The sequence below is a fragment of the Halictus rubicundus genome, unplaced genomic scaffold (genome assembly GCF_050948215.1).
Source record: "Halictus rubicundus isolate RS-2024b unplaced genomic scaffold, iyHalRubi1_principal scaffold0151, whole genome shotgun sequence".
In the NCBI taxonomy this organism is placed as follows: domain Eukaryota; kingdom Metazoa; phylum Arthropoda; class Insecta; order Hymenoptera; family Halictidae; genus Halictus; species Halictus rubicundus.
Window position 1 is genome coordinate 445,469 of NW_027488692.1, and position 17,115 is coordinate 462,583.

A 17,115-nucleotide genomic window follows, 5' to 3' on the forward strand; every position below is an offset into this window, starting at 1 on the left:
TATCCTATCCTATCCTCTATAATATCGTATCCTCTATCATATCCTATCCTCATTCCTATAATATCATCTGTCCTATCCTATCCTCTATCCTATCGAATCCCCTATCCTATCCTCTATCGTATCCTATGCTCTATCCTATCCTATCCTCTATCCTATCCTATCCTCTATACTATCCTATCCTCTATCCCATCCTATCCTCTATCCTATCCTATCCTCTATCCTATCCTATCCTCTATCCTATCCTATCCTCTATAATATCGTATCCTCTATCATATCCTATCTTCATTCCTATAATATCATCTGTCCTATCCTATCCTCTATCCTATCCAATCCCCTATCCTATCCTCTATCGTATCATATGCTCTATCCTATCCTATTCTCCATCCTATCCTATCCTATCCTCTACCGCCTCCTATCGTGTATCCGATCCAATCCCCTATCTTCTACCGTATCATATTCTCTATCCTATCCAATCCTTTATCCTATCCGATCCACTATCATATCCTATCCTCTATCCTATCCTATCCTCTATCCTATCCTATCCTATCCTCTATCCTATCCTATCCTCTATCCTATCCTATCGTATCCTCTATCGTATACTATCCTCCATCCTATCCTATCGTATGCTCTGTCGTATCCTATCCTCTATCCTATCCTATCCTCTATCCTATCCTATCCCCTATCCTATCCTATCCTCTATAGTCTCCTATCCTCTATCCTATCCTATCCTCTATCCTATCCTACCCTCTATCCTATCCTTTCGTATCCTCTATCGCATCCTATCCTCTATCTTATCCTATAATATCATCTATCCTATCCTATTCTCTATCCTATCCTATCGTATCCTCTGTCCTATCCTATCCTCGATCTAATCCTATCCTCTATCCTATCCTATCCTCTATCCTATCCTATCCTCTATACTGTCCTATCCTATCCTCTATCCTATCCTATCCTATCCTCTATCCTATGCTATCCTCTATCCTATCCTATCCTCTATCCTATCCTATCCTCTATCCTATCCTACCCTCTATCCTATCCTATCGTATCCTCTATCCTATCCAATCCCCTATCCTATCCTCTATCGCATCCTATGCTCTATCCTATCCTATCCTCTATCCTATCCTATCCTCTATCCTATCCTATCCTCTATCCTATCCTATCCTCTATCCTATCCTATCCTCTATCCTATCCTATCCTCTATCCTATCCTATCCTCTATCCTATCCTCTATCCTATCCTATCGTATCCTCTATCGTATCCTAACCTCTATCCTATCCTATCCTCTATCCTATCCTATCATCTATCCTATCCTATCTTCTATCCTATCCTATCCTCTATCATATCCTATCCTCTATCCTATCCTATCCTCTATCCTATCCTATCCTCTATCCTATCCTATCCTCTATCCTATCCTATCCTCTATCCTATCCAATCCCCTATCCTATCCTCTATCGTATCCTATGCTCTATCCTATCCTATCCTCTATCCTATCCTATCCTCTATCCTATCCTATCCTCTATCCTATCCTATCCTCTATCCTATCCTCTATCCTATCCTATCCTCTATCCTATCCTATCCACTATCCTATCCAATCCCCTATCCTATCCTGTGTCCGATCTTATCCTCTATCCTATCCTATCCTCTATCCGATCCTATCCTCTATCCCATCCTATCCTCTATCTTATCCTATCCTCTATCCTATCCTATCCTCTATCCTATCCTATCCTCTATCCTATCCTATCCTCTATACTATCCTATCCTCTATCCTATCCTATCCTATCCTCTATCCTATGCTATCCTCTATCCTATCCTATCCTCTATCATATCCTATCCTCTATCCTATCCTATCCTCTATCCTATCTTATCCTCTATCTTATCCTATCCTCTATCCTATCCTATCATCTATCCTATCCTATCTTCTATCCTATCCTATCCTCTATCATATCCTATCCTCTATCCTATCCTATCCTCTATCCTATCCTGTCCTCTATCCTACCCTATCCTCTATCCTATCCTGTCCTCTATCCTATCCTATCCTCTATCCTATCCTATCCTCTACAATATCGTATCCTCTATCATATCCTTTCCTCTTTCCTATAATATCATCTATCCTATCGTATCCTCTATCTTATCCTATCCTCTATCCTATCCTATCATCTATCCTATCCTATCCTCTATCCTATCCTATCCTCTATCCTATCCTATCCTCTATCATATCCTATCCTCTATCCTATCCTATCGTCTATCCTATCATATCCTCTATCTTATCCTATCCTCTATACTACCCTATCCTCTATCCTATCCTATCCTCTATCCTATCCTATCCTCTATCATATCCTATCCTCTATCCTCTCCTATCCTCTATCCTATCCTATCCTCTATCCTATCCTACCCTCTATCCTATCCTTTCGTATCCTCTATCGCATCCTATCCTCTATCCTATCCTATCCTCTATCCTATCCTACCCTCTATCCTATCCTATCGTATCCTCTATCCTATCCAATCCCCTATCCTATCCTCTATCGCATCCTATGCTCTATCCTATCCTATCCTCTATCCTATCCTATCCTCTATCCTATCCTATCCTCTATCCTATCCTATCCTCTATCCTATCCTATCCTCTATCCTATCCTATCCTCTATCCTATCCTATCCTCTATCCTATCCTCTATCCTATCCTATCGTATCCTCTATCGTATCCTAACCTCTATCCTATCCTATCCTGTATCCTATCCTATCATCTATCCTATCCTATCTTCTATCCTATCCTATCCTCTATCATATCCTATCCTCTATCCTATCCTATCCTCTATCCTATCCTATCCTCTATCCTATCCTATCCTCTATCCTATCCTATCCTCTATCCTATCCAATCCCCTATCCTATCCTCTATCGTATCCTATGCTCTATCCTATCCTATCCTCTATCCTATCCTATCCTCTATCCTATCCTATCCTCTATCCTATCCTCTATCCTATCCTATCCTCTATCCTATCCTATCCACTATCCTATCCAATCCCCTATCCTATCCTGTGTCCGATCTTATCCTCTATCCTATCCTATCCTCTATCCGATCCTATCCTCTATCCCATCCTATCCTCTATCTTATCCTATCCTCTATCCTATCCTATCCTCTATCCTATCCTATCCTCTATCCTATCCTATCCTCTATACTATCCTATCCTCTATCCTATCCTATCCTATCCTCTATCCTATGCTATCCTCTATCCTATCCTATCCTCTATCATATCCTATCCTCTATCCTATCCTATCCTCTATCCTATCTTATCCTCTATCTTATCCTATCCTCTATCCTATCCTATCATCTATCCTATCCTATCTTCTATCCTATCCTATCCTCTATCATATCCTATCCTCTATCCTATCCTATCCTCTATCCTATCCTGTCCTCTATCCTACCCTATCCTCTATCCTATCCTGTCCTCTATCCTATCCTATCCTCTATCCTATCCTATCCTCTACAATATCGTATCCTCTATCATATCCTTTCCTCTTTCCTATAATATCATCTATCCTATCGTATCCTCTATCTTATCCTATCCTCTATCCTATCCTATCATCTATCCTATCCTATCCTCTATCCTATCCTATCCTCTATCCTATCCTATCCTCTATCATATCCTATCCTCTATCCTATCCTATCGTCTATCCTATCATATCCTCTATCTTATCCTATCCTCTATACTACCCTATCCTCTATCCTATCCTATCCTCTATCCTATCCTATCCTCTATCATATCCTATCCTCTATCCTCTCCTATCCTCTATCCTATCCTATCCTCTATCCTATCCTACCCTCTATCCTATCCTTTCGTATCCTCTATCGCATCCTATCCTCTATCCTATCCTATCCTCTATCCTATCCTATCCTCTATCCTATCCTACCCTCTATCCTATCCTATCGTATCCTCTATCGTATCCTATCCTCTATCCTACCCTTCCTCTATTATATCCTATCCCCTATTCTATCCTATCCTCTATCCTACCCTATCCTCTATCCTATCCTATCCTCTATCCTATCCTATCCTCTATCCTATCCTATCCTCTATACTATCCTATCCTCTATCCTATCCTATCCTCTACCCTATCCTATCGTATCCTCTATCGTATCCTAACCTCTATCCTATCCTATCCTCTATCCTATCCTATCCACTATCCTATCCAATCCCCTATCCTATCCTGTGTCCGATCTTATCCTCTATCCTATCCTGTCCTCTATCCTATCCTATCCTCTATCCTATCCTGTCCTCTATCCTATCCTATCCTCTATCCTATCCTATCCTCTACAATATCGTATCCTCTATCATATCCTTTCCTCTTTCCTATAATATCATCTATCCTATCGTATCCTCTATCTTATCCTATCCTCTATCCTATCCTATCATCTATCCTATCCTATCCTCTATCCTATCCTATCCTCGATCCTATCCTATCCTCTATCGTATCCTATCGTCTATCCTATCATATCCTCTATCTTATCCTATCCTCTATACTATCCTATCCTCTATCCTATCCTATCCTCTATCCTATCCTATCCTCTATCCTATCCTATCCTCTATCCTATCCTATCCTCTATCATATCCTATCCTCTATCCTCTCCTATCCTCTATCTTATCCTATCCTCTATCCTATCCTACCCTCTATCCTATCCTTTCGTATCCTCTATCGCATCCTATCCTCTATCCTATCCTATCCTCTATCCTATCCTATCCTCTATACTATCCTATCCTCTATCCTATCCTATCCTATCCTCTATCCTATCCTCTATCCTATCCTATCCTCTACCCTATCCTATCGTATCCTCTATCGTATCCTAACCTCTATCCTATCCTATCCTCTATCCTATCCTATCCACTATCCTATCCAATCCCCTATCCTATCCTGTGTCCGATCTTATCCTCTATCCTATCCTATCCTCTATCCGATCCTATCCTCTATCCCATCCTATCCTCTATCTTATCCTATCCTCTATCCTATCCTATTTTTTTTTTTTTTTTTTTTTTCCGAGGAGGTAATCTCGTTACGGATACCCGAAACCCCCCCGGGGGGGGGGGTGGTCCGGGTTATGTGGGACTCCTCGGCTGGTTGGTGCAACGCCGAGTATACCGACTAACTCCTCCCCGTCCGTCCCTAGACTCCTGGGGGCACCCGTGCTCTGCGCGCGCATGTCAATCCGGTGTGCCCCCGCCTTAGCATACCACCCAGGGGGGGGGGACGCGGCCCCCTCCCGTACCTACTCTATCCGAAGGCACCACGCAACGGACGACGTGGCGCTTTCCCCCCCTGTTAGGCCGCCCGATGAGCATCCGAGCCCCCGCCCGAGATGCCCGGCGGCCTCCGGGGACGCCGTTGGTGACCGAGTGTAAGGGGATATCCGATCCCCCGCCTCGAGATCATCAAGGGCGTCCCCGCTCGCGTCAGAGGCGTCGCAACGGGGGTACGCCCCCGGGGCGTACCCTGCGCCGCCTCCCCCCCTTCGGCCGGGATCCTGATTACGCTCCCGATCCCGTTCCGCAGCCTCCTTCCGCAGCATAACCCGCTCGCAGAAGGAAGCGAACCCCCTCCACGCCTCCTCGCCACCGGCTGCCGCAGCGACGACAGCCGGGAGCGAGAGGTCGTGGCATCCTCTATCCTATCCTATCCTCTATCCTATCCTATCCTATATCCTATCCTATCCTCTATCCTATCCTATCGTCTATCCTATCATATCCTCTATCTTATCCTATCCTCTATACTATCCTATCCTCTATCCTATCCTATCCTCTATCCTATCCTATCCTCTATCTTATCCTATCCTCTATCCTATCCAATCCTCTATCCTATCCTCTATCCTATCCTATCCTCTATCCTATCCTATCCTCTACAATATCGTATCCTCTATCATATCCTTTCCTCTTTCCTATAATATCATCTATCCTATCGTATCCTCTATCTTATCCTATCCTCTATCCTATCCTATCATCTATCCTATCCTATCCTCTATCCTATCCTATCCTCTATCCTATCCTATCTTCTATCATATCCTATCCTCTATCCTATCCTATCGTCTATCCTATCATATCCTCTATCTTATCCTATCCTCTATACTATCCTATCCTCTATCCTATCCTATCCTCTATCCTATCCTATCCTCTATCATATCCTATCCTCTATCCTCTCCTATCCTCTATCCTATCCTATCCTCTATCCTATCCTACCCTCTATCCTATCCTTTCGTATCCTCTATCGCATCCTATCCTCTATCCTATCCTTTCGTATCCTCTATCGCATCCTATCCTCTATCCTATCCTATCCTCTATCCTATCCTATCCTCTACAATATCGTATCCTCTATCATATCCTTTCCTCTTTCCTATAATATCATCTATCCTATCGTATCCTCTATCTTATCCTATCCTCTATCCTATCCTATCATCTATCCTATCCTATCCTCTATCCTATCCTATCCTCTATCCTATCCTATCTTCTATCATATTCTATCCTCTATCCTATCCTATCGTCTATCCTATCATATCCTCTATCTTATCCTATCCTCTATACTATCCTATCCTCTATCCTATCCTATCCTCTATCCTATCCTATCCTCTATCATATCCTATCCTCTATCCTCTCCTATCCTCTATCCTATCCTATCCTCTATCCTATCCTACCCTCTATCCTATCCTTTCGTATCCTCTATCGCATCCTATCCTCTATCCTATCCTTTCGTATCCTCTATCGCATCCTATCCTCTATCCTATCCTATCCTCTATCCTATCCTATCCTCTATACTATCCTATCCTCTATCCTATCCTATCCTATCCTCTATCCTATGCTATCCTCTATCCTATCCTATCCTCTATCTTATCCTATCCTCTATCCTATCCTACCCTCTGTCCTATCCTATCGTATCCTATATCGTATCCTATCCTCTATCCTATCCTATCCTCTATTATATCCTATCCCCTATTCTATCCTATCCTCTATAATACCCTATCCTCTATCCTATCCTATCCTCTATCCTATCCTATCCTCTATCATATCCTATCCTCTATCCTATTCTATCCTCTATCCTATCCTATCCTCTATCCTATTCTATCCTCTATCCTATCCTATTCTCTATCCTATCCTATCGTATCCTCTGTCCTATCCTATCCTCGATCCTATCCTATCCTCTATCGTATCCTATCGTCTATCCTATCATATCCTCTATCCGATCCTATCCTCTATCCTATCCTATCCTCTATCCTATCCTATCCTCTATCCTATCCTATCCTCTATCTTATCCTATCCTCTATCCTATCCAATCCTCTATCCTATCCTCTATCCGATCCTATCTTCTATCCTATCCTATCCTCTATCATATCCTATCCTCTATCCTATCCTATCCTCTATCCTATATTATCCTCTATCTTATCCTATCCTCTATCCTATCCTATCATCTATCCTATCCTATCTTCTATCCTATCCTATCCTCTATCATATCCTATCCTCTATCCTATCCTATCCTCTATCCTATCCTATCCTCTATCCTATCCTATCCTCTATCCTATCCTATCCTCTATCCTATCCTATCCTACACATTATCGTATCCTCTATCATATCCTTTCCTCTTTCCTATAATATCATCTATCCTATCGTATCCTCTATCTTATCCTATCCTCTATCCTATCCTATCATCTATCCTATCCTATCCTCTATCCTATCCTATCCTCTATCCTATCCTATCCTCTATCATATCCTATCCTCTATCCTATCCTATCGTCTATCCTATCATATCCTCTATCTTATCCTATCCTCTATACTATCCTATCCTCTATCCTATCCTATCCTCTATCCTATCCTATCCTCTATCATATCCTATCCTGTATCCTCTCCTATCCTCTATCCTATCCTATCCTCTATCCTATCCTACCCTCTATCCTATCCTTTCGTATCCTCTATCGCATCCTATCCTCTATCCTATCCTATCCTCTATCCTATCCTATCCTCTATACTATCCTATCCTCTATCCTATCCTATCCTATCCTCTATCCTATGCTATCCTCTATCATATCCTATCCTCTATCCTCTCCTATCCTCTATCCTATCCTATCCTCTATCCTATCCTATCCTCTATCCTATCCTATCCTCTATCATATCCTATCCTCTATCCTCTCCTATCCTCTATCCTATCCTATCCTCTATCCTATCCTACCCTCTATCCTATCCTTTCGTATCCTCTATCGCATCCTATCCTCTATCCTATCCTATCCTCTATCCTATCCTATCCTCTATACTATCCTATCCTCTATCCTATCCTACCCTCTATCCTATCCTATCGTATCCTCTATCGTATCCTATCCTCTATCCTATCCTATCCTCTATTATATCCTATCCCCTATACTATCCTATCCTCTATCCTACCCTATCCTCTATCCTATCCTATCCTCTATCCTATCCTATCCTCTATCATATCCTATCCTCTATCCTATTCTATCCTCTATCCTATCCTATCCTCTATCCTATCCTATCCTCTATCCTATCCTATTCTCTATCCTATCCTATCGTATCCTCTGTCCTATCCTATCCTCGATCCTATCCTATCCTCTATCGTATCCTATCGTCTATCCTATCATATCCTCTATCTTATCCTATCCTCTATACTATCCTATCCTCGATCCTATCCTATCCTCTATCCTATCCTATCATCTATCCTATCCTATCCTCTATCCTATCCTATCCTCTATCCTATCCTATCTTCTATCATATTCTATCCTCTATCCTATCCTATCGTCTATCCTATCATATCCTCTATCTTATCCTATCCTCTATACTATCCTATCCTCTATCCTATCCTATCCTCTATCCTATCCTATCCTCTACAATATCGTATCCTCTATCATATCCTTTCCTCTTTCCTATAATATCATCTATCCTATCGTATCCTCTATCTTATCCTATCCTCTATCCTATCCTATCATCTATCCTATCCTATCCTCTATCCTATCCTATCCTCTATCCTATCCTATCTTCTATCATATTCTATCCTCTATCCTATCCTATCGTCTATCCTATCATATCCTCTATCTTATCCTATCCTCTATACTATCCTATCCTCTATCCTATCCTATCCTCTATCCTATCCTATCCTCTATCATATCCTATCCTCTATCCTCTCCTATCCTCTATCCTATCCTATCCTCTATCCTATCCTACCCTCTATCCTATCCTTTCGTATCCTCTATCGCATCCTATCCTCTATCCTATCCTTTCGTATCCTCTATCGCATCCTATCCTCTATCCTATCCTATCCTCTATCCTATCCTATCCTCTATACTATCCTATCCTCTATCCTATCCTATCCTATCCTCTATCCTATGCTATCCTCTATCCTATCCTATCCTCTATCTTATCCTATCCTCTATCCTATCCTACCCTCTGTCCTATCCTATCGTATCCTATATCGTATCCTATCCTCTATCCTATCCTATCCTCTATTATATCCTATCCCCTATTCTATCCTATCCTCTATAATACCCTATCCTCTATCCTATCCTATCCTCTATCCTATCCTATCCTCTATCATATCCTATCCTCTATCCTATTCTATCCTCTATCCTATCCTATCCTCTATCCTATTCTATCCTCTATCCTATCCTATTCTCTATCCTATCCTATCGTATCCTCTGTCCTATCCTATCCTCGATCCTATCCTATCCTCTATCGTATCCTATCGTCTATCCTATCATATCCTCTATCCGATCCTATCCTCTATCCTATCCTATCCTCTATCCTATCCTATCCTCTATCCTATCCTATCCTCTATCTTATCCTATCCTCTATCCTATCCAATCCTCTATCCTATCCTCTATCCGATCCTATCTTCTATCCTATCCTATCCTCTATCATATCCTATCCTCTATCCTATCCTATCCTCTATCCTATATTATCCTCTATCTTATCCTATCCTCTATCCTATCCTATCATCTATCCTATCCTATCTTCTATCCTATCCTATCCTCTATCATATCCTATCCTCTATCCTATCCTATCCTCTATCCTATCCTATCCTCTATCCTATCCTATCCTCTATCCTATCCTATCCTCTATCCTATCCTATCCTACACATTATCGTATCCTCTATCATATCCTTTCCTCTTTCCTATAATATCATCTATCCTATCGTATCCTCTATCTTATCCTATCCTCTATCCTATCCTATCATCTATCCTATCCTATCCTCTATCCTATCCTATCCTCTATCCTATCCTATCCTCTATCATATCCTATCCTCTATCCTATCCTATCGTCTATCCTATCATATCCTCTATCTTATCCTATCCTCTATACTATCCTATCCTCTATCCTATCCTATCCTCTATCCTATCCTATCCTCTATCATATCCTATCCTGTATCCTCTCCTATCCTCTATCCTATCCTATCCTCTATCCTATCCTACCCTCTATCCTATCCTTTCGTATCCTCTATCGCATCCTATCCTCTATCCTATCCTATCCTCTATCCTATCCTATCCTCTATACTATCCTATCCTCTATCCTATCCTATCCTATCCTCTATCCTATGCTATCCTCTATCATATCCTATCCTCTATCCTCTCCTATCCTCTATCCTATCCTATCCTCTATCCTATCCTATCCTCTATCCTATCCTATCCTCTATCATATCCTATCCTCTATCCTCTCCTATCCTCTATCCTATCCTATCCTCTATCCTATCCTACCCTCTATCCTATCCTTTCGTATCCTCTATCGCATCCTATCCTCTATCCTATCCTATCCTCTATCCTATCCTATCCTCTATACTATCCTATCCTCTATCCTATCCTACCCTCTATCCTATCCTATCGTATCCTCTATCGTATCCTATCCTCTATCCTATCCTATCCTCTATTATATCCTATCCCCTATACTATCCTATCCTCTATCCTACCCTATCCTCTATCCTATCCTATCCTCTATCCTATCCTATCCTCTATCATATCCTATCCTCTATCCTATTCTATCCTCTATCCTATCCTATCCTCTATCCTATCCTATCCTCTATCCTATCCTATTCTCTATCCTATCCTATCGTATCCTCTGTCCTATCCTATCCTCGATCCTATCCTATCCTCTATCGTATCCTATCGTCTATCCTATCATATCCTCTATCTTATCCTATCCTCTATACTATCCTATCCTCGATCCTATCCTATCCTCTATCCAATCCTATCCTCTATCATATCCTATCCTCTATCCTCTCCTATCCTCTATCCTATCCTATCCTCTATCCTATCCTACCCTCTATCCTATCCTTTCGTATCCTCTATCGCATCCTATCCTCTATCCTATCCTATCCTCTATCCTATCCTATCCTCTATACTATCCTATCCTCTATCCTATCCTATCCTCTATCCTATCCTATCCTCTATCCTATCCTATCCTCTATCCTATTCTATCCTCTATAATATCGTATCCTCTATCATATCCTATCCTCATTCCTATAATATCATCTGTCCTATCCTACCCTCTATCCTATCCTTTCGTATCCTCTATCGCATCCTATCCTCTATCCTATCCTATCCTCTATCCTATCCTATCCTCTATCCTTTCCTATCCTCTATCCTATCCTATCCTCTATCCTATCCTTTCCTCTATCCTATCCAATCCCCTATCATATCCTCTATCCGATCCTATCCTCTATCCTATCCAATTCCTCTATCCTATCCTATCCTCTATCCTATCCTATCCTCTATCTTATCCTATCCTCTATCCTATCCAATCCTCTATCCTATCCTCTATCCGATCCTATCTTCTATCCTATCCTATCCTCTATCATATCCTATCCTCTATCCTATCCAATCCTCTATCCTATCTTATCCTCTATCTTATCCTATCCTCTATCCTATCCTATCATCTATCCTATCCTATCTTCTATCCTATCCTATCCTCTTTCATATCCTATCCTCTATCCTATCCTATTCTCTATCCTATCCTATCCTCTATCCTATCCTATCCTCTATCCTATCCTATCCTCTACAATATCGTATCCTCTATCATATCCTTTCCTCTTTCCTATAATATCATCTATCCTATCGTATCCTCTATCTTATCCTATCCTCTATCCTATCCTATCATCTATCCTATCCTCTATCCTATCCTATCATCTATCCTATCCTATCCTCTATCCTATCCTATCCTCTATCCTATCCTATCCTCTATCATATCCTATCCTCTATCCTATCCTATCGTCTATCCTATCATATCCTCTATCTTATCCTATCCTCTATACTATCCTATCCTCTATCCTATCCTATCCTCTATCCTATCCTATCCTCTATCATATCCTATCCTCTATCCTCTCCTATCCTCTATCCTATCCTATCCTCTATCCTATCCTACCATCTATCCTATCCTTTCGTATCCTCTATCGCATCCTATCCTCTATCCTATCCTATCCTCTATCCTATACTATCCTCTATACTATCCTATCCTCTATCCTATCCTATCCTATCCTCTATCCTATGCTATCCTCTATCCTATCCTATCCTCTATCCTATCCTATCCTCTATCCTATCCTACCCTCTATCCTATCCTATCGTATCCTCTATCGTATCCTATCCTCTATCCTATCCTATCCTCTATTATATCCTATCCCCTATTCTATCCTATCCTCTATCCTACCCTATCCTCTATCCTATCCTATCCTCTATCCTATCCTATCATCTATCATATCCTATCCTCTATCCTATTCTATCCTCTATCCTATCCGATCCTCTATCCTATCCTATCCTCTATCCTATCCTATTCTCTATCCTATCCTATCGTATCCTCTGTCCTATCCTATCCTCGATCCTATCCTATCCTCTATCGTATCCTATCGTCTATCCTATCATATCCTCTATCTTATCCTATCCTCTATACTATCCTATCCTCTATCCTATCCTATCCTCTATCCTATCCTATCCTCTATCATATCCTATCCTCTATCGTCTCCTATCCTCTATCCTATCCTATCCTCTATCCTATCCTACCCTCTATCCTATCCTTTCGTAACCTCTATCGCATCCTATCCTCTATCCTATCCTATCCTCTATCCTATCCTATCATCTATCCTATCCTATCCTCTATCCTATCCTATCCTCTATCCTATCCTATCCTCTATCATATCCTATCCTCTATCCTATCCTATCGTCTATCCTATCATATCCTCTATCTTATCCTATCCTCTATACTATCCTATCCTCTATCCTATCCTATCCTCTATCCTATCCTATCCTCTATCATATCCTATCCTCTATCCTCTCCTATCCTCTATCCTATCCTATCCTCTATCCTATCCTACCCTCTATCCCATCCTTTCGTATCCTCTATCGCATCCTATCCTCTATCCTATCCTACCCCCTATCCTATCCTTTCGTATCCTCTATCGCATCCTATCCTCTATCCGATCCTATCTTCTATTCTATCCTATCCTCTATCCTATCCTATCCTCTATCATATCCTATCCTCTATCCTATCCTATCCTCTATCCTATCCTATCCTCTATCCTATCCTATCCTCTATCCTATCCTATCCTCTATCCTATCCAATCCCCTATCCTATCCTCTATCGTATCCTATGCTCTATCCTATCCTATCCTCTATCCTATCCTATCCTCTATCCTATCCTATCCTCTATCCTATCCTCTATCCTATCCTCTATCCTATCCTATCGTATCCTCTATCGTATCCTAACCTCTATCCGATCCTATCCTCTATCCTATCCTATCCTCTATCCTACCCTATCCTCTATCCTATCCTATCCTGTATCTTATCCTATCCTCTATCCTATCCAATCCTCTATCCTATCCTCTATCCGATCCTATCTTCTATTCTATCCTATCCTCTATCATATCCTATCCTCTATCCTATCCTATCCTCTATCCTATCTTATCCTCTATCTTATCCTATCCTCTATCCTATCCTATCATCTATCCTATCCTATCTTCTATCCTATCCTATCCTCTATCCTATCCTATCCTCTATCCTATCCTATCCTCTATCCTATCCTATCCTCTATCCTATCCTATCCTCTACAATATCGTATCCTCTATCATATCCTTTCCTCTTTCCTATAATATCATCTATCCTATCGTATCCTCTATCTTATCCTATCCTCTATCCTATCCTATCATCTATCCTATCCTATCCTCTATCTTATCCTATCCTCTATACTATCCTATCCTCTATCCTATCCTATCCTCTATCCTATCCTATCCTCTATACTATCCTATCCTCTATCCTATCCTATCCTATCCTCTATCCTATCCTATCCTCTATCCTATCCTATCATCTATCCTATCCTATCCTCTATCCTATCCTATCCTATCCTCTATCCTATGCTATCCTCAATCCTATCCTATCCTCTATCCTATCCTATCCTCTATCCTATCCTACCCTCTATCCGATCCTATCGTATCCTCTATCGTATCCTATCCTCTATCCTATCCTATCCTGTATTATATCCTATCCCCTATTCTATCCTATCCTCTATCATATCCTATCCTCTATCCTATTCTATCCTCTATCCTATCCTCTATCCTATCCTATCCTCTATCCTATCCTATCCTCTATCCTATCCTATTCTCTATCCTATCCTATCGTATCCTCTGTCCTATCCTATCCTCTATCCTATCCAATCCCCTATCCTATCCTCTATCGTATCCTATGCTCTATCCTATCATATCCTCTATCTTATCCTATCCTCTATCCTATCCTATCCTCTATCCTATTCTCTATCCGATCTTATCGTCTATCCTTTCCTATCCTCTATCCGATCCTATCCTCTATCCTATCCTATCCTCTATCCTATCCTATCCTCTATACTATCCTATACTCTATCCTATCCTATCCTATCCTCTATCCTATCCTATCCTCTATCATATCCTATCCTCTATCCTATCCTATCCTCTATAATATCGTATCCTCTATCATATCCTATCCTCATTCCTATAATATCATCTGTCCTATCCTACCCTCTATCCTATCCTTTCGTATCCTCTATCGCATCCTATCCTCTATCCTATCCTATCCTCTATCCTATCCTATCCTCTATCCTTTCCTATCCTCTATCCTATCCTATCCTCTATCCTATCCTTTCCTCTATCCTATCCAATCCCCTATCATATCCTCTATCCGATCCTATCCTCTATCCTATCCAATTCCTCTATCCTATCCTATCCTCTATCCTATCCTATCCTCTATCTTATCCTATCCTCTATCCTATCCAATCCTCTATCCTATCCTCTATCCGATCCTATCTTCTATCCTATCCTATCCTCTATCATATCCTATCCTCTATCCTATCCAATCCTCTATCCTATCTTATCCTCTATCTTATCCTATCCTCTATCCTATCCTATCATCTATCCTATCCTATCTTCTATCCTATCCTATCCTCTTTCATATCCTATCCTCTATCCTATCCTATTCTCTATCCTATCCTATCCTCTATCCTATCCTATCCTCTATCCTATCCTATCCTCTACAATATCGTATCCTCTATCATATCCTTTCCTCTTTCCTATAATATCATCTATCCTATCGTATCCTCTATCTTATCCTATCCTCTATCCTATCCTATCATCTATCCTATCCTCTATCCTATCCTATCATCTATCCTATCCTATCCTCTATCCTATCCTATCCTCTATCCTATCCTATCCTCTATCATATCCTATCCTCTATCCTATCCTATCGTCTATCCTATCATATCCTCTATCTTATCCTATCCTCTATACTATCCTATCCTCTATCCTATCCTATCCTCTATCCTATCCTATCCTCTATCATATCCTATCCTCTATCCTCTCCTATCCTCTATCCTATCCTATCCTCTATCCTATCCTACCATCTATCCTATCCTTTCGTATCCTCTATCGCATCCTATCCTCTATCCTATCCTATCCTCTATCCTATACTATCCTCTATACTATCCTATCCTCTATCCTATCCTATCCTATCCTCTATCCTATGCTATCCTCTATCCTATCCTATCCTCTATCCTATCCTATCCTCTATCCTATCCTACCCTCTATCCTATCCTATCGTATCCTCTATCGTATCCTATCCTCTATCCTATCCTATCCTCTATTATATCCTATCCCCTATTCTATCCTATCCTCTATCCTACCCTATCCTCTATCCTATCCTATCCTCTATCCTATCCTATCATCTATCATATCCTATCCTCTATCCTATTCTATCCTCTATCCTATCCGATCCTCTATCCTATCCTATCCTCTATCCTATCCTATTCTCTATCCTATCCTATCGTATCCTCTGTCCTATCCTATCCTCGATCCTATCCTATCCTCTATCGTATCCTATCGTCTATCCTATCATATCCTCTATCTTATCCTATCCTCTATACTATCCTATCCTCTATCCTATCCTATCCTCTATCCTATCCTATCCTCTATCATATCCTATCCTCTATCGTCTCCTATCCTCTATCCTATCCTATCCTCTATCCTATCCTACCCTCTATCCTATCCTTTCGTAACCTCTATCGCATCCTATCCTCTATCCTATCCTATCCTCTATCCTATCCTATCATCTATCCTATCCTATCCTCTATCCTATCCTATCCTCTATCCTATCCTATCCTCTATCATATCCTATCCTCTATCCTATCCTATCGTCTATCCTATCATATCCTCTATCTTATCCTATCCTCTATACTATCCTATCCTCTATCCTATCCTATCCTCTATCCTATCCTATCCTCTATCATATCCTATCCTCTATCCTCTCCTATCCTCTATCCTATCCTATCCTCTATCCTATCCTACCCTCTATCCCATCCTTTCGTATCCTCTATCGCATCCTATCCTCTATCCTATCCTACCCCCTATCCTATCCTTTCGTATCCTCTATCGCATCCTATCCTCTATCCGATCCTATCTTCTATTCTATCCTATCCTCTATCCTATCCTATCCTCTATCATATCCTATCCTCTATCCTATCCTATCCTCTATCCTATCCTATCCTCTATCCTATCCTATCCTCTATCCTATCCTATCCTCTATCCTATCCTATCCTCTATCCTATCCAATCCCCTATCCTATCCTCTATCGTATCCTATGCTCTATC